The sequence below is a fragment of the Anolis sagrei genome, chromosome 3, assembly GCF_037176765.1.
Source record: "Anolis sagrei isolate rAnoSag1 chromosome 3, rAnoSag1.mat, whole genome shotgun sequence".
Classification (NCBI taxonomy): Eukaryota; Metazoa; Chordata; class Lepidosauria; order Squamata; family Dactyloidae; genus Anolis; species Anolis sagrei.
Window position 1 is genome coordinate 207625626 of NC_090023.1, and position 27431 is coordinate 207653056.

Sequence of the window (27431 nt, forward strand, 5' to 3'; positions counted from 1 at the left end):
ATGCCCCAACTTTGACAGTCTTTAGGAGGAGCCTGAAAACGTGGTTGTTCCAGTGTGCCTACCCAGAATAAGGAAACTCCCAGCAATATGTCCTCTAAATGCACTTTACTATGGATCTAGGAATGTCCGCATGCCCCATCCCTCTCAGAAAACTCTATCCTAGTTCATATTTCATCTGTTCATGCTCAGCATTATCTTCAAATGTTAATTATTACATTTGGCTCAGCCATAGGTTTTAAATGTCGTTGTGTTACTGTGAATGTTTATTGCTTATTTTTGTTATGAGTTTTATTTTATTGTTTTGTATTATTTGTTGTTATTGCTTTTATTATTGATGTATTGTGGGCTCAGCCTCATGTAAGCCTCACCAAGTCCCTTGAGAGATGGTATAAATAAAGTATTATTATTATTATTATTATTATTATTATTAAGTTCTTGTGGGTTTTTTCGGGCTATATGGCCATGTTCTAGAGGCATTTCTCCTGACGTTTCGCCTGCATCTATGGCAAGCATCCTCAGAGGTGAGGTCTGCTGGAACTGGGGAAAAGGGTTTATATATCTGTGGAATGACCAGGGTGAGACAAAGGGCTTTTGTAAGTTGGGCTAGGTGTGAATCTTTCAACTGACCACCTTGATTAGCATACAATGGGCTGACTGTGCCTGGAGCAAACTCTTCTTGAAAGGTGATTAGATGTCCCTGCCTGTTTTTCTCTCTGCTGTTTTTGCTGTTGCAATTTTAGAGTTTTTTAATACTGGTAGCCAGATTTTGTTCATTTTCATGGTTTCTTCCTTTCTGTTGAAATTGTCCACATGTTTGTGGATTTCAATGGCTTCTCTGTGTAGTCTGACATGGTGGTTGTGAGAGTGGTCCAGCATTTTTGTGTTCTCAAATAAAATGCTGTGTCCAGGCTGGTTCATCAGGTGCTCTGCTATGGCTGATTTCTCTGGTTGAAGTAGTCTGCAGTGCCTTTCATGTTCCTGGATTCTTGTTTGGGCGCTGTGTTTGGTGGTCCCTATGTAGACTTGTCCACAGCTGCATGGTATACGGTAGATTCCTGCAGAGGTGAGAGGATCCCTCTTGTCCTTTGCTGAACGTAGCATTTGTTGGATTTTCTTGGTGGGTTTGTAGATTGTTTGTATGTTGTGTTTCCTCATCAGCTTCCCTATGCGGTCAGTGGTTCCCTTGATGTATGGCAGGAACACTTTTCCTCTGGGTGGATCTTCATCTTGACTCTCGTGGCTTGTTCTTGGTCTTGCAGCTCTTCTGATGTCTGAGGTGGAATATCCATTGGCCTGTAGAGCCCAGTTGAGGTGGTTCAGTTCATCTTGGAGGAGGTGGGGTTCACATATTCTTTTTGCACGGTCTGCCAAGGCTTTAATGGTGCTTCTTTTTTTACTTGGGTGATGGTTGGAGTTTTTATGTAGATATCTATCTCTGTGTGTGGGTTTTCTGTAAACGGTGTGACCCAATTGTTGATCTGGTTTACGGATGACTAGGACATCTAGAAAAGGCAGTCTTCCTTCCTTTTCTTTTTCCATAGTGAACTGGATGTTTGGGTGGATGCTGTTAAGATGCTCCAGGAACCTGTTGTTCTTCTTCTCCATGGCTCCAAATGGTGAAAGTGTCATCCACATATCTGAACCATATAGTGGGCTTTTTGGTTGCTGCTTCAAGAGCTTGTTTTTTAAAGTGTTCCATGTAGAAGTTAGCTATGACTGGGCTGAGAGGGCTCCCCATAGCTACTCCATCTTTCTGTTCGTAGAATTCATTGTCCCACTGAAAATAGCTGGTGGTGAGGCAATGGTGAAACAGCGCCGTGATGTCTTCTGGGAACCTCTGGTTGATGAGTGCCATGGTGTCTGCAACTGGGACCATGGTAAATAGAGACACCACATCAAAGCTGATCAGTTTGTCATTTGTATTTAGCTTGAGATTGCTGATTTTTTCAATGAAGTGGGCTGAGTCCTTGATGTAGTGTGTTGTGAGCCCAATGTGGCTTTGTAACTGTGCAGCAAGAAATTTGGCTAAGTCAAATGTGGGGGATCCAATGGCACTCACGATGAGTCTGAGTGGGGTGGAGTCCTTATGGATTTTTGGGAGTTCATAAAGCCTGGGTGGAAGGGCTTCCGATTTACATAGCTGCTGTCGTATGTCAAAGTTGATTGAGGAGTTCTTAATTAGAGTGTTGGTTTTTCTGGTTATTTTGGAAGTTGGGTCTTGCTTAAGTTTTCTGTATATAGTAGGGTCCAGGAGTTTTCTGATCTTCTCCTTGTATTGTTCTATATGCATTATTATTATTGTCATCGCCATCATGCCAGGGGACAATAGAACCAAAGACAATGGGATAAAAATATTATGAAATATCAAGACCTACAATTGAAATTCAACACCTGTAGTAAAAGAAAATAACTGTGGTTCCAATGAGGAAAGATGTTCTAGCAGCAATTAGAAAAGAAACTGATAAAATGCCTAAATGAAATTGTGAATGTAGGCTCACAATTACAAAAAAAAAAAAAAAAAAAAATCACTACTTGGAATAGGTCACATTATTTGATGAGATTTCACCAATTCCAATAATCTTGGACAATATATATATAATGACCCAAATCCTCGGCCAGAAACCCCTGGTAGACTATGAAAATATGATCATTCTATATAGTACTATCAATATACATGGTGTTGAATGCCCCCTCAAAAAAACCCACTCAAAAACCGTGCCAGAAAAATAGCCAGTGCCAAAATTAACCATAACCATTAAAATAGAGATAAATTCTAGTACCTGAATGCAGGCCCGTAGCCAGGATTTCGTTTCGGAGGGGGGGGTAATTTTTTTTCAGGGGGGGTTTTGGGGGGGGGCTGAGTCTGAGTGAAAGAGGGTCTAGCCTAGCAAACCTTTTGTATCATTACCCCAATACCCCCATGCATATGGGATATATTGAGTATGGTGATCAGATCATGATATGAATAAACATAACAGTTTAAATAATGCACCAGTAAAGCCTTTTTGCGAACCACCATGAGAATTTGGGGGGGGGGGGCTGAAGCCCCTCAAGCCCCCCCCCCCCCCGGCTACATGCCTGCCTGAATGGCTTCCATGAAAACTAGAGTAGGGGGGACAAATTTTAAAACTAAGGACCTTATTACATTGGGATATAATCTGTTCATATCAGTTTAAACTCATTTTTTAAAGGACTGGATGTTTACTATATTGAGAGGGGATGTATACTCTCCTCATCAGACCTGATTATTACGATTCTTATGATTTGAAAATACTGCGCTTTGACTCATCACACCACAAAAGGCTGGCTCCGCCCAATCAATTCAAAACACCCCCTCCATCACTCTATGACCTTTTAAAAAGTAACATTACTGATGGGAGGCATACAGATTTTCCTATCACACACAAAACCGGTGCTTCAGCAATGGAAGAAACACAATTCGAATTCCATCTGCAAATAATCCGTTTCTGTGATGCTTTGCAGACAGATTCTGATGGAAAACTGACAGGATGGGGCAAATGTCATATGAAAGGACCCGTTCAAAATCAATCTCAAACTTTCTCAGAAACAGAACATTTCCTAATATGATAATGTCAGAAGACTTAAGCCCATTCTCCCTCCTGGCATCAGATGCATTGTCCACCTTCCATAACATCTCAATATATGTTTGCGTTTAAGATAATTTCTAGCATAAGTTTCAAAAAATGATCTCTTATTATCAGTTGGTGCATTCTTATAAATTCTTTATTTACATTTTTATAGTTCTGTCATTCATCCTACATGCATAAATAAAAGACCTGAATTAATTATTCATTTGCCATGCATTGTAAGTGTTCAATGCTTCATAAATGTCCTATTATTCCTCCCCCTCCCTCCCCACACCCAAATATAAGATATTCCCAAAAGGAATTCATTTGTTAAATAGTTTTGGGCAAGGAATAGGATTGTAACATATTCTGGACCACATTATTCTGAAGAAGAAAAACACTTGATCTTGTTTTGCTTTGTTTGACTATTGTTTAATCATTCTGCCATTTCCCCCTCTTATTATCATACTTGAAAGTTCACTCATATAGAATAGGATCGTTGAGTACATGCATTCTGTATCCATAGCTTCAACCATCCACAAGTTTAAAATATTCCAAAAATGTTCCAAAAACACACCTTGATTTTGACATTTTATGTAAAGGACATAATTGTATATAATTGGACTTAAGTAACCATGGATTTTGGTATCCATGTAGGTACTGGAATCAAGCCCCAGTGAATACCAAGGGTGCACTCTATAGCATGCCATATCTCATATCCTTGCATTTCATTCTTCAATTGATAAAGGATTAATATTTTACCTATTTGAACACATTGAACAAATACAGAAACATTATGGCATCATCAGACCAAACTAACACATGATGTTGCCAACAAGCTTTTGAGAAAGAACAATTTGCTGCTGGTGATGCAACATTGGCAATATGGAAAGTAGATTGAGCCAAATCCAGCCCAATACAGCTATCCATACTTCTGAAATTACAGGATCACTCCAGAGCCAATCCTTGTTCTATAGATCCAGATTAATAAATGGATTCAGTGGTTCTGCTGCAAATTCAACTGTTTGTCATGTGGACTTCCTGGAACCATTGTGTGGACGCCACTTTATTTTAGCCATGTAGAAACAGCCCAAAACTCTGGATTGGTCAAGCCTATAATACCAATGGCTATAAATAGCAGAATTACCTTCTCTCTTTTCCTGGATAGCAGCACGGTAACTTCTGTGTTTCTCCAGCTGTCTCATCTCCAGGATCCAGAAGTAACCAAAGATATTCATACATGTCTGGATTCCAGAATAGCCGCTTATCAGAAATACATATGGTTTTAAGAGTGCTTATAGAGAAAGATAAAATAAAGTAGACAAAATTGCATACTCACAGTTTCCACTAAATATCGGGGGAGGGGGGGTCCTCCTTCCATATCATGTAATATCATCCTTCCATTACCTCCTCCCTCTCCAAGAAAAAAAATCATCCTCTTTTCTTTATTAGACATTATTTTGATATGAAAGGGAAAAAAGAGGCTTATTGATTTACTCCTGGGTGGACAGGCAAACCAGACTTTTCTATAAAAAAAAAAATCAACACCACCCTACTGCACCTGAGTGCCTTACAACAAAACTAAAACCACCTAGCAAAAACCTATCACAAGTTAAGCATAAAGTTTTTATGAGGTGAACTCTAAACTTTAAAAAGTCTGAAATCTTTAGCAATTGCTTCTTGCCTGCAGGATAGATGCAGTTAGTCTTCTGCCTTGTGGGCATGCCCTCAGCTGCAATCCTTATTGATGTTCCTTTGCTACTGCTTTCAAAACTGTTAAAATTCCTTCACTCAAGTGTTCTTAGCACTTATGTTGATAGGGAATACTTCAAAGGGTACATCTTCACTTTATCAAATCTGCTCTAATTTTGCAGATGGAATCAAAGAGCTTTATTTTAAGTCTAGTCAAGTTTGCCAACTGTCCTAAGCCCCAGAAAATCAATTCTATGTTACTATTGTAATCAAACTTGGTGTAAAAACCCTGGAAAATAGTGGGGTAAGTGATTCCTTGGAGTAACTGTTGAGCTCAGCTGTTTTACAGGAGGGGTAGTCCAGGCCCTCGGAGCTGTTCCCCCCTCCCTCTTCCTCAAGGCATCACCTGATGTATTCACTCTTTGATTACATTGATAGGTGACCTACCCATGAGTCCCCAAACATCTTCCTCTCTATTCATAATTCAAAACCATGTTCTCGCTCACTTTCTTCAGGAAAAAAAACCCCTACTCAATCCTCAGGAGTGAATCACATTCTGGGTGTTCCAACGATGTTATTATAGCGACAGGGAATATATATATAATGAGATCCAATGTGTTTGGCAGGCTTTTATGAATTCCTTGTATAGGAAAAATCAGCACTCTTGTAGTTGAAGCCGTGGGCATTAACTTCCACCAAATGCTGAAGGAAAAGTAATGCTCTTCTGTTTTTCCCTAACTTAGCTTCAGAAAAAAGACCCCAGAATTTCAAGCCCATGCTGATAAATTGATCCCCCTGCCATTAAATTGCTCATATGCAGACTTTTTAGGTAGCTGTTCCATCAGGATTACTCAGGATTACTCACCATGTGTTATAGTTACCTGGAAAAATTAAAGAAATGAACTTTTGCTAGATTAAAAACTCAATTTCTCAGATTTCATTATAACTCACTGACACTTATATATTCCTGATGTTCTCTGCTCATGTAATTCTGTAGAAAGATCTTCACTCCTTTGGTAGGAAAATATTTTTGTATTTTGTATTTTTGTATTTTTGCATTGGCAGCTTGAGTTGATTCATCCCAGTCCCAAATTCTGAAGCAAAAACTGTTCTTTTTCAACTTGATTTGTAAAACTCTCAAATCAGTTATAGAGTAAACCAGATTTCAAAAATAAGCAGGGAAAAGCCAGAGTCTGTTTCTACACAGCCATTTATTTATTTATATATTTGCCATATTTATATACCGCCTTTCTCAGCCCGAAGGCAACTCAAGGTCAAGATGTGGCATCCCACAGGCATCCCAGGAACCAACTTGAAGCTAGGACAATGGCCACAAAAATTTGCTGATTGTGGATCAATCTGATCCAAGGACCCCCCCCCCCCCCCCACACACACACACACACCATCTTGTCCGGCATGATGATAAGAAGCAGCCTGTCTGATGCAGATCAGCGCTAGATGAAAGCAGGGGAAAGCAAGAAAGAGAAAGCAAGCATTTCCATGGGAATGCGGGGCTTTCTCTCTAGTGAAAGGTATTGGTTTCCTTCCAGTTAAGCTGTGAATCCAGTTGCTTCTCCCAAATGCTTCAGCTCTCGCCCTGTCCTCACAAGCACTCTTCATTGTGGTCTTTGGTTCCTTCTTTGTATCAACTATACACTGATTGGCTGCAGTGGATTTTATAGCTTATTCTGGAACTTCTGGTGATTTTTTAAACATGCTGTTTCTAGCTGAATGTGTGCTGCATCACACATTGACTGTGTTACCCCCATGCACCCAACCTGTTTCAACTACTGTTCTTCTCTCAACTGAATCCAAAAGCACTAGATTGAAGAGAGTGCTACAGTACTGGCTTTCTTCAACCCAGTTCTTTCGGACACAGCCGAAAGTCAAACTCCATGGCTGAAAGGGGGTGGGCGCATGGGCAAAACTGTTGTTTGTATAGTGAAACAAGACACATGGAGAAGGAAGCCTGGAATCTTCCCTGTGCTAGCTAGGCTGTTTACAGTAGGAAAACTGTCTTTCTCTGCTGGCCACACTGTATGCAGATAATCTTTCAGCAGGATTATTTTTTATGGCATAATAGTTGCACCACTCCTTTTTCAGCCAAAAAAGGCATAAAAATGTGGCTATAATGCAATAATGTGCTGATGGATCTTAACCATAATATCAAAATTAAAGTGGGACGCCAAGAATGTGTGGTGAGGAGGCTACTACTACATCACTCCCACCATCTGCTAGCTAATGCAAGTGCCTTACTTTGCCTTACAGTACATTTAGAGATATTGATATTTGTTAAGGTGCATGTTTGTTAAGCATATCTGTTAAAGCAAATATACAGGGATAAGTGTGTGGGGTTTTTTTTTTTTTGTCACAATTGCCATAATACCACTAAAGCAATCAGTGATAAGATCTGCAAAAACAAATTAAGATTGACATGTGGAGTATATATGATAAGTAACATTTTTATGAAGGAGAAGTGGCATGAAATGTACAGCAAACCTGCTATTGGAGATGTAAGGTTATAATTGTTGCTATGTAGACTGTGGAAATGCAGATTAGTATGCACAAGAGCTCTTTACAAAGATTTGGCAATATCTTTGTAGTTCTTCCATTCATACAGCCAGTGTACTCTGTCATTTGACAACCTTGTAGTTAAGGATCAGTGAATGCAAAGTTAGACTTATTTTATAAGCAGGCTGAAAACTGAGTATTCTTGATCATATAGTATGTATTTTCTCATACATACTATATTATTAAGAATACTCAGTTTTCAGCCTGCTTATAAAACATACATGCTTGCACAGAAATATGTTAAATAGGCGCATGAGAAATATACAGCATTGTTAGAATGTGCATTAATTCCGGATTCTCACTTGGTGTAAATCAACCTCCTCTACTGCAAGAGATTTCTATGGGAGCTGGGAATCAGGCCCATAGATTGTATGTGTACATTGTGGAGAATGGATATGTGTGTGTGTCAATTAGGCTGACATCTTCCATAGCTACCTTTCTGAATGCTGCCATGATAAGAAAGGTAGCTAACTAGCTATGTTAAGCAAAGTTGCCTGAACCAGAGCCTTGTGGGAGACAGGCAGCCAACAAAGAAGGAACATTAAAATGACTGACATATAAGAATTGTGCTGCCGCAGAGGCCTTTCTCATGTGCCCACACAGGCTCCCCTGGTGCCCCCCCCTTCAACCCACCAGCACCTCCTTGAATTCGTTTTGAGACAGTTCTGCTTAAAAGTACTGAGGAAGCTTTCCTTATCAAAGCACAACATCTTCTGACTATTTCTTTTAATGCCTTAACATTTCTGTTGTTGTTTTTCCACATGCCAATAAAACCAATTGATCTTCATTTTAAAAATTAAATTAAGTTGAATAAAGCTTTTTCTCTTTACTATTTTCTTTACTATTACAATCTGATACTTTACAATGGGGGAGATAATGTTTGAGAGAGTGGCTAGAATATTCAGCAGTTGCTTAGAATGTGAGATTCATTGGTGTCTTATTAACCTTCACATTAAGATCTTGTACTTCTTCCTTGCTTTCCTTCAGGCACACTATTTTTTCCTTCATTAAAAAATGATTGCAGTTAACACCCCTTCGATCCATCACCAGAAAAGATGCTACATGTACACTCATGCACCCTCTCATGCAAACCATCTTCCTAATGAACGTGTGAAAATGGGTGGTGGGTGTGATCAAGGGTTAATTATATTAGCAAGTAAGAACTGGAAATTTCACATACGTGAAAGAAATAACACAGCTACTTTCAACAGCAAACATTTCTTTCTGAATCAGGAATGAAGTACAGTTCCAAATAAAATTCTATTGTTCAAATCCTGGGAAAAAATCTCTTTTATCCCCAAAAAAGTGTCACAATTTAATATGCCAGAGTTGTCTACATTTCAAGGGTCAGTGGCCTTTTCTGCTTCTGGGGAAGCCTGTCCTGGGTTGTAAAACTAATTTAATGTTAAAGAAGGCTGGCATCATTGTTTTTGAAAGCAAAATCTCAAGATCTCATGGTATGTAGGTAAGTGGTGGCATGTATCATCTCTTCTGATTAAAGTGCTTTGAAAAGTTAGGAGGATTGAATTTGCAATGACGAGATAATCACTATTAGGGATATTAATCATTCTATATATTCAGCAACTCCCTGTCCCCAAGACTACCTTTCGACCCTGGTATGAATTATTGCATGGCAAAAGAAGAAGCTTGAAGAAAGGTCAACAAACTGTAGTCTGTTATTGCAGTATACGGATAGAAGGCATTTCGCTGTTTAGGCTTCAGTTTGAGATCTCTGCTTTCATGACTTTGGGCTTTGTAACCAACTTACCGTTAATAAGGTTCAGCCAATGCAGGCTCTTTTGACTCCTTTTCACTCGCTGTCCTCACCTGTCATTCCTCTCTTCATCAACTATATTTATTACAATCAAGCCCTGTCAACTGTCACAGCTTACATACAGGCTGCTGGTAAATATGTCTTTCCAGTCATTAGACATTCCTTTCAGTCACCTTGGGATTTCTACCTTGTCTATCTCACTCCAAAAAAACTTTTGTTCAGAAGTATTAAACTCCCACAGAGCAGTGTCAGCTTGGGGCCATTACTGTAGGAAGTGACAGAAAACACCAAACTGTCACTCATTAAGGATCCAGTTTTTCCAAGAGTCGATGCAAGTCAGCCTTAGCCCCCAAAATGAATCATGATTTATTTAATATATTTGCTTCTACAAGTGTCAGCTCATCAGCTTAAAATGTTTCTCCTTTAACTCTATTGAGGACTGTACAGCAAGCTGGCTTTGAAACTGGATTTTTTGCTCTAAGGCTTCGTAATTAAAACAGAATAGAGAACAGTCGAGATTTTGCTCCATGGTTGCACTTAGCGGCCCTTGGTTTTATAATTACATGTACAAAGCATTTCTGTTAAAATTAGAGCTGGACACACTTGGGAAAAGACCGCCTAGCAAGCAAGTTTCTTTTATGCTGGGCTCCTAAATCCAGGGCAAGATAAATGATCAGTCCATGGACAGGTTTAAGGTGAGAAAAACAATTAGGAAAGCAAGATAGGAGGAAACCCTATTTTCCTCTAATTATGCTGTGAAGTGTTGCTCTAATGGATCCTTATTCCCATCCCACCCGAAGCAAAGCAGTAGAGGTGAGTTGACTTGTGCATTTGCTCTTGCAGCATGAAGATTTTCTTTTCTTAATCTTTTCCTTTGTGTGTAAAGAGTGGGCAAGTCTAAAAACATTAATATATTCCAAAACAGTTTTCCTCTTCAGAAGAACTGTGTCGGAAATGATTTGCCAGAAATGATTTGTACTTGGGATTAATTTTTTAAAAACCATGGAAATGTCTGTCCCTGCAAAACAAAACCTTAAAGTAATTCTTTTCACATGTATGTTTGATGGATATAATTCCTCCCCAAGATGAGAAAGAGCATTCATCCCACAGCAGGGTGGTCTGGAAGCAGAGAAGAGGAGAACTGCGAATAAATATCAGGAAGTGAAAAAGCAGAAATAGCATTTGAAATCAACAAGGGAGGTAATAATAGGCCAAATGAATGGTAAGTGGAAGAGGAACAAAAATAAGGAACAGAAGTCTTAAGGAAACTGGAGGTGTGATCAGACGATGGAATGAACACAAGTGTACATATCCAAGGGCAGCAAAAGAGGAATATGGAAGCTAGATGAGAAGGGAGATGCAATGTTGCCCAGGTAAACTTTTAATGAGAACATATGACATGCAGTGCTAGATCAAACCAGAGGTCTATCTAGTATTTCCCCAGGAATAGCCGGGCAGATGTCTATGGGAAGCCCTCAACAGAATATCAGCTCGATAGTACACATTCTAAAACACTGGTTAGATTAAAACTGGGGCATGTATAAGAAGCCTATAGCAGGATGTAATCTCAATAACACTTATTCTCAAACATTTGATAGATGAACACTGGAACATGTGACCAAGCAAGATCAGAGTGTGGTCAAGACGGCAAAAGTTATCATTGATGTTGAGCACACAAGCAAGAAGAAGCTACAGCAGCTTGATTTGCCAGTCTGTTGGGAAATGTAAAATAGTCCCTCTTTTCCTTCATATGCCGATTGAGTGCAATTTAGTTTGCAGCATTTGCTGTAATCTGAAAACAAAGGGGAAAAGGGGTATGGTGAGAGAGAAATGGGGACATTTTTAAAGCAGCAGAAAAAGTGTGAGACCAGAGGAGTAATTAGGACTGTCCCTGCCAAAATGGGACAGTTGGGTGATACAATACAACCTTCTACTTACTTAGGCAATCCCTTGTAGCATGAGGATGATGGTCCTCCAAGTGTAGTGTCTTGGCAGCGGGTCTGTATGTAGGTGTGGAGCCCTATTCTTGATCCGCATGTTCTCAGTGAGAACACTAGTTTCCAGGGGGAAGGTGCTCCTGGTCAAGGTTGGCTTGACGTGCCTTCTTCTCGGCACATTTCTCCCTTTTGCCCTCCATTTGAGCTCTTTGAATTCTGTAGCACTGCTGGTCACAGCTGACCTCCAGTTAGAGCACTCAAGGGCAAGGTTTCCCAGTTCTTGGTGTCTATGCCACAGTTTTTAAGTTTGGCTTTAAGCCCATCTTAAAATCTCTTTTCCTGTCCACCAACATTACATTTCACACAATTGAATTGGGAGTATAGTAACTGCTTTGGGATACAGTGATTGGGCATTTGGACAACATGGCCAGTTCAGTGAAGTTGATGGTGGAGGATAAAAACAAAACCAAGATACCGATAGCTTTGGAAAGGGTTCATTTTTTTTTACAAGAAATAGGAGATGGCATTCAGGTATGTGCCTCCAGACTAGGGAACTCTCTTTCAAGGCTTCCTTCTCCCTGTCATTCAGCAGACAAAGACCTTTCTTAATATGTAGAAAAGCTTTTATCAACCAGTGGGCTTCTGCAAAAGCGACTTGGAATAGATTTTGGAATCCGTAGTCTCCTAAAGAGCCAAGGCTTCTAGAGCTCAAAAGAGCCTGGCTCCTGATTGGTTGAGGGTGATTGTCATTGTCTAGAGGTCACCAATCAGCTGGTAGAGGCACCTCTGGGGGTCAGAGAGGATCCTTGATGCCTGTACCTCTTTTGGATGCTTGAAAGGGAATTTCTAAAACAATGGATGTGGCCAGGAACTGTGATGCGATATATGACAGCTTATTCCAATCCAGGTATGAGTCATAATAACTCTGATTGAATCTCCCAGATTCTCAGACAGGGGATTAGCCAGCCAGATGTTATTTTGGTGATTGCTGTCCCTTTGTACCAGGCTGCTTTCCTAATAGTCCAAAGGAAGTGTCGTTTCGGAAATCTATGGCTGGAATCTGCAGGAGATTGTGCCTGGAATCTGGGAGCATCTCTGGGTGCTTTCATTCTCTGTGGGGAATTCCAAAACAGCAGGGGTCCATTAGGTTGCTTTCTGTGAGGTGTGGGGATATGGAATAAATGTGAAATAAAATGGTAAAAATAATAAAAATAAGAAGAAAGAACGAAAGAAAGAAAGAATCCAAAGAATGGTTTTTTAGGGTTTCATGAGAGCAGGGGAGGTGGAAGGAAGAAGGGAAAGCTATGGAATTAGTAGAAAAGGAAAACTATGGAATTAGTTCATTGAGTTCTGGAAGGTCTGCATCTGTGTGCCAAGGAAAAAATGGAAACAGAGACAGAGAGGGAATGTGGTTGCTACAAGGAAGCAGGAGCCATAATGGAGGGATACGTTTCATTGTTCCTAATGGAAGAGGAGAGACCAGGCTGATCTTTACAATTCTCTGCAGCCCTGCCACCAATTGTGGTCTCTGTCCAGGGGTAGCTTTGTCTGGGACATTTTGGGTCTAGGGGAGCCAGTAGTGGATGACCCCGCAGTCTGATCCACTGTGTCCCTGCTAATGCCTGGACCCACATTTGGTGGGCCTTCCCACCAAATGTGCCCTGATGTTTTTAGAGAAATTGGGAAGATGGGTATGCTACTGTTGGTATGGGAATGTGTGTGAACCTAGTGCAAGGCAGAGTGGTGCCACTACAGATCTTCCTCCACCTATCCTTTGGTTAATGGCAGAGAACAAGGATCATAAAGATACATTTTGTAGCAATGTCCATGTGTGTATGGACAGAAGGTCTTCTCATATAGGAAGCAAGTGGAGATGTAAACACAATGATACATAAAGAATGGGATGAATGAAGGAACATAGATATGGGGAAATAAAGAAGAAAACAGAATGTATAGATTTGGAGAAGAGAGAAAAGAAGAAACGATGATAGCATAAAGCAATGTACCTAAAAATGGGAGGATAGCAGAAGGAGGATCCTAGAAATGGATAGCGATAAGATATACATTGTGGACAGAGACCCAAAAGTAAGAGGATTTATAAAGTCATGGAACATTTTGTTAGCAATATATTTAATTGGGTTTTTTTAGAAGTACATTTTTGGACTGAAATAGTAAATATATACTATAGCTATACTCTATTAGTAAACAATATGCTATATATTCCATGAAATCGTTATTAACATAATTCTTTTACAGTACAACATTTTTGGGCTGACATAGTAAGTACAGTACTCTATATATTATATTACCGAACTGTGCTGTTTATTCCATATATATATTAATATGGTACTATTAGAGTGTAGTGTATATATCCAGCTTGGACCTTTTTAAAAGGAATATATTTGTTTTTAGGAAACAGAACTCCTCTGAGTATTCTTAATTAAGTTCTGGTGGTTTTCTATTCAGAAGGAGGATATCGTTAATTTATTAATTTTTCTATTTTTTAAACATAACCCAATTTGCAGTTTTAAAATAATATGTGGATGTGTGTGCAGATATATTAATTTTAAGATCAAATAAAGGAAGGAAATATAGAAATATTTGCTTATTTTAGCATGTAGAGGTGTAATTGAATGTATCTGTTTAGTGTATCTGCACACAGACGCGCGCACAAACAACTGTTAATATGTCAATTTCACCAAAATATTTTTGAAAATAAAAGGATTGTTATTTTGCTGGAGCACTTGAAAGACTGCATGCTTATTATTTCTCAAAATTGATAATATCAATCATATCTTTATGATTTTATTTTTATGAGCTATTATTGATTATTATTTATGACAACCAGTGTGGTGTAGTGGTTTGAACATTGGACTACAACTCTCAAGACCAGTGTTTAAATCCATGCTCAGTCATAGAAACCCAATGGGTGATCTTGGCAGTGTCACACATTTAGCGACAGAAAACCCCATCATACGTCACCTTAGAATCTTCATGAGTTGGAAATCATTTGAAGGCACACAACCACAACAAGAATTGAGTGGAGTCCGGTTTTAGTTCACATTTATAGATAAAAAAGAGCTATCTTCAGTATTGGTCATGCCAATGCTTCACTCAGTAATAAGTGGCAAATTGTAAAGATCTTCCATACCAACCATGGTACAAGATCACATGTTCCTCCTCACAATTTTGCAAACCAACTGCCAATATTTTGGGTGCCTACCTATAGTGACGGGTAGTTCCTATGTCAGTGGCGCACTGAATCAGATCCAAGTTTTAGTCTGAACTTTGAAGCTATAACCAAGTTGTTGAATGTAGTTAATGGATAGAATGCGTGCCTTTGGATAGCTCCGCCAAGGCTTGGAGTAAAATCTGGAGCGTATTCACTGCCCAGCTAAATGGAAGACACCCACAGCTATTGTATACAACCACTGGCATCTTTTCAACAAGCACCTTTTCAAGTTCATTCTTGTAGTTCTTTTAAATCATAGAAGCTTTGTCAAGGAGAACTTCTTCATCCTTTCCAACAAAAAGCTTTGTAAGAACGGTTGCTGCTTCAAAGATCCACAGCTAACCTGGAGCATGTGAGTAAAAGTGTAGCAGCTATAATATTATATTTAAAATGGTCAAATGTATTAAGGGGCAGGGTTGCCAGATCCCATGCCCTACAATTTGGGGGGGGGGGGAATCTGAGTTCTAGGGAAGCAGGGTGTGGAACCTGGTGATAGAACAAGGGTGATTTCACAAGGGACAACTCCTGGTGATGACATTAAGCATGATTCATTCAGCATCAACTACAGTTACACAGAGTTTGGCATTCCAACCAAAAAAATGAAGGCTAGCAAGTGATTAATATATTTTTCAAGGCAATGTTCTCATGTTGACAACCTTCCCCTTCACCTTGAGGATAGGGGATAGTGGTCTAGGACCTAAGATCCAGATATAGGTACCATTCTATGTGTGAAATAGGCCTCCCTCCCCTCCAAATGAAAGTAGAACAGATGTCAAAGCTTTGGCAGCTGCCCACTCCTCATGCAGTAAGTAAAATGCTAAATCATTATCATGAATCAAATGATCTCAGAGCAACACCTAGATGCGGAAAACTCCAATAGGAAATATGTAAGTAAGCTATAAGTTACCGCAATTGTCTGATTTTTATTTGGTTCTCCACTCATTCACAATTAGCAGTCTTGAACTATTTCTCTGAACTTTACTACACAGAGATGATTTCACATATCAGCCTTTAAAAAAAATCCGATAGAGCTATATTTATTTATTTATTTATTTATTTATTACTGGTGCTTTTACCCCGCCCTTCTCAACCCCCGGAGGGGGACTCAGTGCGGCTTACAAAAAAGGCAGAATTCGATGCCTATACATAATAATACATAGTGTACAAAATATAAAAATATAAAAGAGCGATATACAGATATAATTAAAACAATTATCACCATAAAACATCAGAGTGTAACCCCGTCTAACACAGGCTGTAACCCTATGCCCTGTTCGGCCTTACGACTGACCAGTAGGACCTCTGTCTTGTCTGGATTTAGTTTCAATTTGTTAGCTCTCCAGTCCGACACAGCGGCTAAACACCGATTCAAGGTCTGGACCGCCTCCTTGGTGACAGGTGAGAAGGAGTGACAGATTTGGACGTCATCTGCATAGAGATAGCATCTTAGTCCGAAACTCCGAATGATCTCTCCCAGCGGCTTCATATAGATGTTAAATAACATCGGGGACAAGATTGAACCCTGTGGGACTCCACACAACAACGGTTGTGGGGTCGAACAGGTGTCACCCAATAACACCTTCTGGGTCTGTCCCTCAAGGAAGGATCGGAGCCACCGCAGAGCAGTGCCTCCGAGCCCCATATCCATGAGGCGGCCCAGAAGGATACCGTGATCGACGGTATCGAAGGCCGCTGAGAGGTCCAGCAGAACTAACAGTGACACACTCCCCCTGTCCAGTTCCCTGCGCAGATCATCTACCAAGGCGACCAAGGCTGTCTCAGTTCCATGTCCCGGCCTAAAGCCAGACTGTGCCGGGTCTAGATAATCAGTGTCTACCAGAAATCCCTGGAGTTGTGTCGCCACCACACGTTCCATGACTTTGCCCAAATAGGGGAGATTGGAAACTGGCCGATAGTTGTCGAATTGAGTGGGATCCAGTGATGGTTTTTTCAACAGCGGTTTTATAATAGCTTGCTTTAAGCTCGCTGGAAATATTCCTTCCTGTAAGGAGGCATTAACCATCACCTTCACCCACTCTGCCAAACCCCCTCTGGCTTCCTTGACCAGCCAGGATGGGCAGGGGTCTAGGATGCATGTAGTGGGTCGCACCTCTCCAAGGATCCTGTCCACATCCTCAAGCTGAACCAATTGAAACGAATCCATCAAACCTGGACAAGCAGATGTTCTCGTTACATCCCCAGAGACCGCTGTTAACATGACGTCAAAACCCGACCGAATCCGCTCAATTTTATCCGCGAAGAATCGAGCAAATGCTTCACAGCGAGCCACCGAGTTGTCTGAGGCCTCGCTTTTTGGCGGATGTAACAGACCCCTGACAACTCGGAAGAGCTCAGCTGGACGATTTTTCGCAGATGCAATATTGGCTGCCAGAAATGTTTTTTGCGCCGCCGCTATTGCCACTTCGTAAGACCTTAAAAAGGTCTTCAGAAGTGTTTGAGCTGGTTTGGTGGGGTTCCGGCGCCACACGCACTCTAGCCTCCTCTTTTCTCGCTTCATTGCTGCCAGCTCCTTAGTAAACCAAGAGGCTGGTTTAGCTCGGCTATTCGAGAGGGGGCGTTCCGGAGCGATTGTATCAATGGCCCTGGTCAACTCACTGTTCCAGCGAGAGACCAGGACATCGACAGGATCGCTAGCCAAGGAGGTGGGAGAGTCCCCAAGAGCCATCAGGAGTCCATTTGGATCCATAAGTCTCCTGGGGCGGACCATTCTAATGGGTCCACCACCCCTGCGGAGGTTGGGAGGTGCAGTTAGTCTAAACCTGATCAGATGGTGATCGGTCCATGGCAATGGAGCGATGGTCAGCTCCTCCACCCCGTCATCCCCGTCCCATCCTTGAGAGAATACCAAATCCAATGTGTGCCCGGCACTATGGGTGGGACCAGATATTAGTTGGGACAGGCCCATGGTTGCCATGGCGGCCATGAAGTCCTGAGCCGCACCGGAAAGAGAGGCCTCGGCATGGACATTGAAGTCTCCCAGGACTAAAAGCCGTTGGGAGCTCAACGCCATGTCCGAGACCACTCCTGCTAGCTCAGGTAGGGAGACTGTAGTGCAGCGGGGTGGTCGGTACACCAACAGAATCCCTATCCTGTCCCGGTCACCTATCCTAAAGCCGGCACATTCAAATGCAGTTGATTGAGAGAAGGGACGTCTGATCAGGGGGATGAAATCCTTATAGACAACTGCAACTCCGCCTCCCCGCCCTCCAAGTCTTGGTTGGTGCTGCACAGAGTAGCCCGGTGGACAGAGTTGAGTGAGATTAACCCCACCCCCTTCGTCCAACCAGGTCTCCGTTATACACGCCAAATCAGCTTCCCTATACATAGGGAAGCTTCAGACTAGATTAAAAAAGTGTTCCCATGATGACTGTAGTGCCAACATAATTATACAAAATGCAACTAACAAAGGCAATAATTGTTGTTATGGGTTGAAGTGTGAAGCGGGGTATCTGAGACGCAAGTGAGCCTCAAGGTTAAATTAGAAGTAGATGGGAGCTCCAAAAAGATGTAAACAAACAAAATCTTTCATCATAATTATTTTGAAAGACCGTCCCATTTTGCAGGTGTACAGAAAGCACTCTTCGGCATTTTGCCATCTCATGCCCTGGCTCTCATTACCTTTTGTCAAGAGGTCTTTGACTGAAGTCACAATTGTTTTAGGAAAGAAAGGATAAAATGCTCCATGAACAGCTTAAGTGATAGATCATAAGTAACATTTTGGCTGCAGAAAACAAAAGGTCAGGTTAATGGGTTTGTATATTTAAACAACACAGGATAAAAAACACTCAGTTATCAGGATTAAAGCAACAACACAAAGTAAAAGCTTTGAGGTTCCATCAGTCAAGTTAGTTTTACAGGAGGAAATACTTAATGTAGATTAACAATTCTACATGTGATACAATAGATTAAAAGGAAGTTGGGGGATCAAGTTTATTTATATATGTACCCTTTATTTATTTTTGTTTGTTGCCCTTCTTTTGCCAAGGTTGGAAGTTCATAATTTTCATGAATAGTGGAAGCTGGAATGTTTTCCCAACTTCTAACATTTATGAAAGTAATGAACTCAACATGGGTAGACAATGGAAGTGACTATAAATCATTTTCCTCTCTTCTTCCTCCCTCCCTCCTTAAATGGACATCATCTGTGCTCCTGCTACTGGTAATTTCTGGATTAAAATACTTTGAGACAAGTCAAAATGCATCATAAACTGAACTGCTTCTTAATTAGGTCTCTGGTAAATTATCAAGATGCACCCCCCTCCCCTCATTCATTGGCCACCTCTGTTTTCTTTAATCTTAGGTTGCAATGAAGTAAAGGTGTCTATCTAGGAATGAAAACAACCTGGCACTTGTTTTCAAAGAGGTAGTTGTGTTATTCTGTCACATCATAAAAAAGAAAAGGTGGGAAGGAGCCCCTCCAAGATGAATTGGTTTATTTCAGCAAGGTCCTTCATGTTTAGTACATCAATCCACTTCTTCAGATGCACTTCAGTTATGCATTTAAAAAACTAAATAGGTCAGTTCAATTTCTTTCTCTTTCCAAGCCCCACTTTCCTTATAATATGACATCCTATGTACATGCTGGTTACTGTCCCTGGATAGCTATCTTTCTTATGACCTCATCACATTGGGTTGTTTTCGGCAACATGCACTGGTTACTCAATAGTTTTACAACAGAGCCTGCTGGCTTCAATCCCATGATACAGAGGAACTTCCGGTGGGGCTCCATTGTAAAACTGTTGAAGGACCGATGCATCCCACCATGGTGGCAACACAGGAGGCTTTCCATATTGCACCAGAAGCAATGGGTGTAACGCTTAACATTTCCCCGAATAGGATGAGGACTCCAGTGAGTCGGGCAATGCAGGGCATAGGGCAATGAGTTCTCCAGGCCTCCTGATGATTCCCTGTGCAATTCTGGAAGTTTTTCTGATGAAATCTATAAACTGTGTGCCAAAACTCATATTCTTAGATGTTAGTCATTGTCATTTTATTGACTAACTGAAGTACCAAACAGAACAATTTACCTAACCTTCAGGCAAAATCTACATTGCTGCTAACCCTTCACCGCAGTTTGAAAATTTCACAACAGTAAAGAACTGGTCAGGCTAATATTGAGATAGAGAATAAAATCAGAGGAGCATGCGAGAAATTAAAAGTTGCTTCATTTACTTTCATATTCATAGCATGAATGCATTCACTGGTGGTGACAAACGAGTAGGATTTCTAGATGCTCTTAACATTTGTGCCCTAAAATAGCTAAGGAACAGGCAATTGGAAGCAACTCTAGATTTATCATAGAATTTATATAATTACAGCATGCCCAGGGTTGACCTTAAGACGCACATGCTTGAATATACGGCTCCGGCCCAGTGTACCCGTCTGAACGTATCTCCTTCTATGTCCCACCTCGGAGTTTAAGATCTTCAGGGGAGGCCCTGCTCTTGGCCCCGCCTCTATCACAAGTGAGGCTTCTGGGGACGAGGGACAGGGCCTTTTCGGTGGTGGCCCCTCGCCTGTGGAATTCACTCCCCGGGGAAATTAGGTCATCAACATCCCTCCTCTCCTTCAGAAGGAAGTTGAAAACATGGATATGGGACCAGGCCTTTGGGTAATCTGGCACACTGACAAGCTAATGATGACCAGAAACTGGAAAGGACTATGGTAATGCTGAATGGACTTACGGATATTAGAACTCAGTGAACGTTGGCCACTAGATTGGCTTTTAATTGTTTAATTGTTATTGTTTTAATTGATTGTTTTAACTACTGTGGTTATTGCTGTTATGTAATTTATTTGTTGAATTGTTGGCATCGAATTGTGCCGGTGTAAGCCGCCCTGAGTCCCCCTGCGGGGGTTGAGAAGGGCGGGGTAGAAGTGACAGAAATAAATAAATATGGCATTAATGCCTTTTTCAGGAGCCCCTAAGCATATAGTTCCAGGAGTATAGTTTGCAAGACTGTACAGCCTATTTGTCCAAACACCCAATCTTGGATTCATATAAATAAGCCTCTGCCCTGGCACATCTTTTCATCCATCTCTTCAAGATGAAATTTAGCATCACAACTCTGAGGAACACACTTGTATCATCTAATAATATTGAGTTAAATAGAAAGAACATGGAAGAAGCAACTCTAAAATGGTGCTTTCTTCTTAACTTGTAAACTTTGCATTCCATATTGAGCCTGGCTATCTGAAATAGCCAGATGTTTAAGAATTTGCAGGAAGTATAGTGAGGTGAGAAATTGCTTGAATCTCAAACATAGTTTTAGAATCCAAAGAGAAAAAACTACGTCTCCCCCTGCAAAGTTCACAGAGACTTTCTGATGAAGAAATGATATTTGCACTCATATCCTTCATCTTGTTAATGCAGGAGCAGTAACCACAAGCAACACCCAAAAGCAAAAACAGAATCAAACAACTTCAACCGAGCTTTTCCAGTGTCTCAGCATTCTTCTTCATGATGCCTCCTACCTGCCACCAGACATGAAACCAACTGACATGAGTTTTTGATTGTAATTTCTCTAGGGTAACCAGCTAGGCCTGCAAAGCCACGACAAACTCCCATAGCTGCCTTCAGCAGTCACACAAAAAAGATCACATCGACTCCAGTCTTACAGTCACCTGTTCTCCAAAAGTCAATTCTTTACCACTTTTCTTTGTGTATTAAAAAAAAACCCTATATCCTAAGCATCCTGCCTCTCCTTTACAAGCTGTCAGGCAGACAGAATTATGAAAAAGTGGAAGCTCAAATTCTTAATCAGGGATGAAATGGTAGCATTGTGTGGATTGTTTTTTTGCTTGAAATAAAAAAGAGCCATACTGGAAGTTAATTAAATACATGACATTAACTTCTATACTATATTTAAGAAAATCATTTCTTGGTTCACTCATTCATGATGAATGGTGGTTTAGGGAGACTGAGTAATCTGGGAGTGAGACTTTTGTATAATCTTGACCAAAATTATCTCTCCAAAATGGCTCTTCCTAACATTTCAGAGGAAGCACTCTTTGACAGCACTGTAGCTTTAGAGAGGTGATTTTTTTTTCTCGGGAGTTTGGCAAATGCCTACTTTCCAGGGTCCCAAAATAACCCAGGCTTCTTCTTGTGTATCATTTTTAAATCCAATTTTCAAAGGGATATTAGCATCAAAACAAAAATGTCCTGAAGCCCAGCCCCATGTAAATAATGTTAGCTCTTCCCATTCCTTGATAGCATGATCACAGCAGTCTATTCTTGTCAAAGAATATACATTTGCACTTACATCTAGAAATCCATGTGCAGGATTTCAGTAGTTGTCCTTGATTTTCTACACACCTTTTGGCTGCTTAGAAGCATTATGGCATCATGGTGTATATTCCAGAAAATCATCTCAGTATTTTTTCCTTCCCAAACCTAATTAACAAATAGCTGTTTTTCCATTAAATCAAGTAGCATAGCACCCAAGGCAGGAAATCTACAGATAGTCCTGTCTGGCAAAGCAAAATGAAATGAGTGAAGGGATAAGGGGCCATATACCATACCTATATGACCAAAATAAAGTAGACTGCTACATCCAACTATTTCTGTTTAAATGGAACACAGGATTTACTCTAGAGTTGTTTTTTTTTGAAACTCCAGAGTGATCTTGCAGTTTCATATGTGTGGACAACTGGATCCAATTGGATCCAGTCTAATCCACTGTCCACATTATCAACAGATCAATTGCTATACTGGCTGATGTGAGCTCACTGTCTATTTGTTACCCTTATTTTGAGTTCTTTAATGTTTAACATTTCATTGTTTTATTACATTAGACTTTGTTTAATCACACTTTGTCATCAGTAGATTAAAAGCAGTATAAAAATGGCCTAAATAAATAATATGTGTGTATGTGGTGACAATAGAGACAGTCAGGAAGAATGGGGTGAGTCTAGGGATTATTTTGTTCTTTTGTGCCTTCAAGGAGTTTCTGAATTATGATGACCACAAAGCGATCCTATAATGGGGTTTTCTGAGACTGACAGTGTATGACTTGGTCAAGGTTGTCTGTGGCTGAGCAGAAAATTGAGTCCTGGCCTCCAGAGTCAAAGTGCAATGTTCAAACCACTACACCACACTGGCTTTTTAAGGCTTTCTAATGACCTCATTAGATGAAGATAGAAAAGCATTTTCTTCCCACTTCTCTGTGCTACTGGCACAGAGTCCCCCAGACTTCATCACATGACACAGGGCTACTTCTGGCAGGACTCTGTGGGACTCCGTACTGGCAGCATTGTGGCAGCAGAGAAAAATAGAACCCGGAGTGCCTCTAGAAAACACACAGAGGAGCCAAAGAGGAAGCGGGGGATAGAGAGGAAACATTGTGGGAAGAGATGGCATGAACCTGATGGTAGAGAACACAAGTGTGATGGTTCCCTATGCTGCCCCTCAATTTCCCCCACTGTCCCCTGCTTTACAAAGGACCATCTGATAAGTTCCTAAGGCAGAATTTATCTCAAATGACTCTGAAGACAAAGAGATTTCAGTAAGATGAACCTCATCCGCTATAACTCCCTTTCCTAATTTGTAGCACTTTGGTTTTAACCCAGAGGCAAATTAAGAGAACACTCACTCAGTTTTTCTGTTATCTCTATATTCCTGCTTAAGCAGAGATGTAACTCTGTTTGGACAACCTGAGCTATGTCCGTCATGAAGCAGAATCCCACAAGAATAGCTAGAAAATTCACCATTATCCCCTTTTCCTGAGATGAAAGAAAAGAACTCTTGGTACAGTTCCCCATAACAATCTGTGTCCTATTTTTCCTTTTTTAAAAAAAACTCTCCAGCTTTGGGCCTGATTATTCTTTTTCCATAAATTTGCTTTCACTGCCCTATGTCATACGCTGGAAGAAAGGGAAGGAGGGAGAAATCAAATCAGATATGTTCCATCCCCCATCTCATTCTCTACTATTATTCTTGCTTAAATGACTGTAGTATATACATCTGGTTCAGGTCATTCAAAACGACTCAGGTTCTCATTCCTTGTTTCCCTCAGGTACAACTTCTCTCAAGCTTACTAAGGAAAATGACCCTCATGCCATCAGGATTGGGCCGTGCAAAGTCCCCAAAGCCTCATCTGGAATGAGAATACCCAGCTGGGTTTTGAACTTATTGCATCAGAGACCAGTAGGTCAGTGCATTAATCAGGAACTCTTAAATCCGGTGAGGTACTTTGTTGGGAACTGTTACGGGGTTCTGGCTAATCTTAACTATAATTTGAAAGACATTAGGGTTTTTTAAAAGAAGATTTCCCATTTGTCCAAACTTTATGTCTGCTTAAAAGTTCTTTTCTGTTTTCCCGTATAGATGACTTGTAACCAACACACATTACTTTCATATCTTTGGCCTACTTTGTGTAAGGGAGCTATTTGACTAGCTGTGTTCTTTATTACCATCATTATTATTATTCTATTTTACATATTTAATGCTATGTGCTAAACATCTTTCTCTGCAAACAGCGATATGCCCCCCTTTTAGTTTTCTTTTATAACATATTCAGCATTTTCTGGGACATAATTAAAACATCAAACAGTTTTCCTGCTGGTTATGCTAAAATCTAAGAACTAGTGTCTGCTGGCATTATTGAAAATTAAAGTGTACTATTCTTATGCATATTTAGACTGACCTTAAACAGCTGTAGAAAATGGTTTTGTCGTCCATTATATAAGACTATAGTACAATGCTAAAATACCTGAATTAAAGAATGGCTCTAATTGGTAGCTGGAGAATTCTTGTTAAAATTATAAAATATGTACTTTTGTTCACTATTTTCTTAGGCTTAATGTGCCTAATTTTCCAATACAACTTTATCCCTGAGGAAAAATAAAGAAGGAAAATCCATTACCAATACATGAAGTAGTACAGCTCTGTCTCAATCACGCTCTTTAGAAGTCATTGCTATCAAGAAGACTGGCAATGGGATATGTTTAGTTCAAATTACATAGCTTGAAAAAGTTGGTATATCAGACTTAACAGGGCTGAGGTTAGATCCCACTGTGGGTTTAGTCCAGAGAATAAATGTACAACCTTTTAATAAAAGATAGAACAAAAAGCCTGGCAGAGCCAAGAAGATGGAATTCAACATGGGGTGGAGTGGGAACATATGTGCCAGTCTATCCCATGGGTTCTGCTTTTGTAGGATTTATCCTGCCAATGCAATAGCTTTCAACAATGGCCTACAATCAAATAGACATTGCACATCACACTATATTCCAATAACTCCCTCCACCCTTCATATGATTATCTATTCATGTTGACTCTAGGCAACATCTTTCCTCCTGTTTTGTCCCACAGTGACTTGTCACCTTATCACCTTATATTCATACCCACACGTTTTTCATTTTTATGGCTATTCACCCACACATGCACCCAAGGCAGTAGACTTAGTATGAGTCTACATTGGCTGGTAAGTATAGAGCAGAAGCTTCGAATTGGCCCTGGAGGTGGCCGCATGGCTGTGGTCCAAGAATGGTATCCATCCACACAATCCAGCTGAGCCAAAATCACATCACTTTCTGGGTTGTTGTTGCCATTTCCAGCTAGTCAGAAAGCTCAGTATCAGCTCCTGGCCATCTTGGGTGACCCATTCTGACATCAGCAGATACATCTGCATGATCAAGAAAAAGAGGATGCCAATCACTCCGTCTTTCAAATCTTCAAAGGATAACAGAGTAATGTGTTGGCCTGATTAACATCAGAGGCAATTGGCTGACTAAGTTTATTTATTATTTACTTACAATATTTCTACCCTGCCCTTCTTAACCACTGAGGGGGGACTCAGAGCAGCTAACACTGGCAGCAATTTGATGCCACAATATCCCAATACACAATAATATAAAAACCATAAATACACAATAGATTAAAACAATAGCAATAATTATACAGTCATAGTAGTCATTGTCATAGACAATGGCCAGGGATTAAATGAGGATCCCAATTTATAATGTTGCATGACCATTTCCCCTTCTGATATCACCAACTGAACAAAGCAGAGGTCAAATCTTCCCAAACAACACTATGATGAGAAATGAATCCACCATTCCTTTAGATTTCCAAGGATTTATGACTACAAAGAAATGTTACTAGTCCTATGGACTGAAGAAATAGCTTCTTTCCCTCCATTTTTAAATAAAATTGCCAGCTGGCACTCCTACTTGTATTGTGGAGTTCTTGTTCTGAATAGGTTTGTGAATCTTGTTCTGACCTCTGTGTGGGTGAATTAATCCATTCCCACTGATATTGAATGAGACTGGAAATCATAGCCTGATGAAGATAAGATTGAGAGGGTGACATACTCACTCTTTCAATGTATCAAGGGCTGCCACAAAGAGAAAGGTGCAGGATTGACCTTTGCTGGACAGGATGGTAGATTTTCATTGAACATTAACAAGAGCATCTTGACAGTGAGAGCGGTTCACCATAGAATCAAATGAATAGGGAGATGATGGGGGTCTCCTTCTCTGGATGTTTTCAGAAAGAAACTGGATAGAAACTAGGGCTGGGCGGTTTCGTTTCGTTAATTCGTAATTCGTTAATAATTCGTTAATTTTTTCAATTACAAAACGATAACGAACCATTCTGGAGCAATTATTAAAAAAAACGAATTTTCAAAAACGTTTTGTAAATGCTTCGTATTTCGATATTGTATTTGTTTCGTTATTGTTTTGAGGTCATTTCGTTATTATTTCCGCATGTCTGGGCCAGTTTTATGGTTTAATTAGTGAAAAAAAATTATAATATCACACCAACAGTCAACAACAGAGGGAGAGGGAAGCTTCAGAAGGTTTTGGAGGTTTTTTAGCGTATTTCGCGGCCGCGTCCGCCATTAACGAATCGATTCGTTATTGTTTCGGAAATCGATTCGTTAATTTTTTTACCATTTACGAAATTTCGTAAATATCGAACTTTTTAAAAGGAAAATTTTGTAATTATTTTAAATATCGAAACAAAAAAAACCCCCCAAATACAAATCGATTTTAGAAACAAATTTTTCCGTTGTTACCCAGGCCTAATAGAAACCTGTTTAGAATGCTCTAACTGGAGAGCCTGCATTGAGCAGAGTTGAACTTGCTGAGCCATAAAGTCCTTTCAAATGCTAGGATTCTGTGATGATGTCATCCCATTTTTCTTTGTATGTTATGAAGTGTTTGACAACAATAACCTTGTAGTTATATCAAGTAGCTCTTGAAAACTTGTCTGGAGTCCCCTATTCCAGTTATGAATACATAACTAATGTGTATTCAATCCCTACATATTCAACTATCTAGAAAAATAGGGGTTATAAGTACCCCACAATCCCGATATACTGGGCATCAACCACATAAAACAATGGGATGCAGTAGAGTGACTTTTCCACCCCCTCCATCTAGAAATCTCCAGTATCCCCCTTGTGAAAGGGACCCTGATTCTGATTGTTGCATTGGTGATTGTGGAGAAAGGGAGTAGAAACGTCAGCCTGATTGACAGGAGAACAGTGCCTGTTTCTCATGGCTACTTCCCAGATACTACTTATAACTTTTCAACTAAGGTAGTTCTGTAACTAAGTTGAACTAAGGTAGTTATGTAATTAAGTTGCATGTCTAAAATAACTGCTGTT